We start from the raw sequence: 2,979 nt of genomic DNA, 5'->3' as shown, positions 1-2,979 counted from the left end.
ACTATTGGGAGTGTAAATTGGTGCAGCTGTTTTGAAAGGCAATTTGTCAGTGTTTATTAAAAGGTAGAATCTATGTTAAGATTCAGCAAGTTTTACTTCTACGTGTGTATCCTAGAAAATGTTGTAAGTGTGCTTATGGAAACACGTAAAAAGGGTGCTCTTCATAATACTGCTTGGAATGCTGAAAAATAGCTAAATGTCTATCAATATGAAAATAAGTGAACTAAACACAGTAGGGGAAAAAAGGAATACCATGCAGCTTTTACAAATAATAAGTTATCTTTAAGGAAACTAGATGCAACCGAGAATTGTTTGGTGAAAGAAATTAAGTTGTGTAAGGTTATGGTAAGCTACTCTTAAACAGAAGGCTGACTTTAGTGAGGAGAGAACTCAAGGGTAGGTAGTGATGACTAAAAGCCTAACTGTAGTGATGAGGAGGACCCTGATGTGGCAAAGCTCATCATCAGACTGACAAAAGAAGTACTTACTATGGCGGCACTAACTCGAAAATCTGCCAGTGCAAAAAATAAACACATTCTTAAGGCGGAGCTCTCCATACATTTTCCTGTACAATGAAGAATGTGACGTGAGCAAACTGACCCATGGAAAAGAGAGACATCATGATGTGGGAAGGGCTAACTGGAAGCCTGCCAATAGAAATAAGACAGACTCTAGGGTAGACAGACTACCCAGCAGCCTGCCTGCATGATGAAGAGGACCCTTATGTAGGGAAGGCTGTCCATACACTGCCTATAAAAAAGGAGAAACATCGTTGTTGTGGGCAGGCCTGACAAGAGGCCCCCCAGTGGAAAAATAAGACCCTGGTGTCAGAAAGAGTGAGCATAGGACTGTCTGCATAATAAGGAAGGCCCTGGTAAAGTACTGAGATGAATAGAGAACTGCTGGTAGAAAAGGATCCTGGTATAGGTATACCAATAGAGGAGAACATTTGTGTAGGTGGAACTGCCCAGATGCCTGCTTATACAGAAGAAAGGGACCCTAGTTTGAGACGGTATAACTGGAAGCCTTCCAGTAGAGAATAGAAGAAACCTTGGTGTGGGTGAGACTAACTAGAGGTTGCCTAAGGGAATAAGAAAGACTCAATGTAGGTGGGGCTGTCCAAGGACATGCCTGTAATGATAATGAGAAGGACATTGTTGTGGTTGGAGCTGGCAGAGGTGTTTGATTATGTTGATGACCAGAATTCTAAAGTGGCTGAAGTATTAGGGGCCCGTTTGAAAAACAGATTGGGTTGGAATAAAAAAGAAACCTGACTACAGCAATAAAGAGGATAAAAGATGGGCATGACGAGAGTTGTATGCTTCTCTGGGGACTGGGTGTTAATAATGGAGTGGCAGTCTGAATCTGGTTCTATGGAAAAAGCAGCTCTGGAGTGGTTAAACCCAAGATCTGGTTGGGGAATTTTCTTCAGGTGTACTAGAAAGAGTTTGATATCAGATTAATGCTGGTCTCATAGAATGAGTTAGGGAGTGTGCCTTTCCATTCAGTTTTTTGGAAGAGCTTGAGAATTATTGGTGTTAATTTTTCTTTAACTGTTTAGTAGAAATTCTCCAGTGAAGCCATCTGGTCCAGGTCTAGTCTTACTAGAGTGATTTTTAAATTAATGATTCAATCTCCTTACTATTTATTATAGGTATATTGATATTTTCTATTTCTTCTTGATCCAGCCTTGCTAGGTTGTGTGTTTTTATATATTTGCCTATTTCATCTAGGTCATTCATTTTTTTGGCATGAAATTGTTCATAGTACCCATTTATAGTCCTTTACTTCTATAAACACAGTAGTAAAGTTCTCTCATTTCTGATTTTAACAATGTGAGTGTTATCTCTCTTTTTAAAAGTTTTTATTTAAATTCCAGTTAGTTAACAATCAGTGTAATATTAATTTCAGGTGTATAGTATAGTGATTCGGCACTTCCATACAACACCCAGTGTTCACCAAAAGTGCACTCCTTAATCTCCATCACTTATTTAACCCATCCCCCCACCCACCTCCCCTCTGGTAACCATCAATTTGTTGTCTACAGTTAAGACTTGTGTTTTGGATTGCCTCTCTCTCTTTTTCCCTTTGTTTGTTTCTTAAATTCAACATATGAATGAAATCATGTGGTATTTGTCTATCACTGACTGACTTACTTTGCTTATCATGATACTTTCTAGTTCCATCCACACCTTTGCAAATGATGGCTGATAATTACTTCTTCTTTATCCATTCATCAGTCAGTGGACACTTGGGCTGTTTCCATAGATTGCCTATAAGGCTGCTATAAACATCAGGGTGCATTTACCCCTTTGAATTAGTGTTTTGTATCCGTTGTGTAAATATCTAGAAGTGCAATTCCTGGATTGTAAGTTAGTTCTATTTTTCAATTTTTGAGGAACCTCCATACTCTGTTACAAAGTGGCTGCACCAGGTTGCATTCTCACTAACAGTGCAAGAGGGTACTCCTTTCTCCACATCCTTGCCAACATCTGCTGTTTCTTCTGTTGTTGATTTTAGCCATTCTGACAGGTGTGAGGTGATATTTCATTGTACTTTTTATTTGTATTTCCCCAACAATCAGTGATGTTGAGCATCTTTTCATGTTTCTCTTGGTCATCGGTATGTCTTCTTTGGAGATATGTTTATTCATATCTTCTTTCCAAGTTTTAATTGGATTATTCATATTTTGGGTGTTGAGTTGTATAAGTTTTTTATATATTTTGGATACTAACCCCTTATAAGATATGTCATTTTCCTTCTCCCATTTCATGTTGACTTTTAGTTCTGTTGATTGTTTCCTTCACTGTGCATAAGTTTCTCATTTTGATGAAGTCTCAATACTTTATTTTTGCTTTTACTTTTCTTGCCTCAGGAAACATATTCTGGAAAGAAGTTGCTATGGCCAATGTAAAAAACGTTAACTACCTGTGTTATTCTCCAGGATTTTAATGGTTTTCTGTCTCACATTTAGGTCTT

The sequence above is a fragment of the Panthera uncia genome, chromosome X (assembly GCF_023721935.1).
Source record: "Panthera uncia isolate 11264 chromosome X, Puncia_PCG_1.0, whole genome shotgun sequence".
Lineage (NCBI taxonomy): Eukaryota > Metazoa > Chordata > Mammalia > Carnivora > Felidae > Panthera > Panthera uncia.
Note: the sequence above shows the minus strand (reverse complement) of the source record.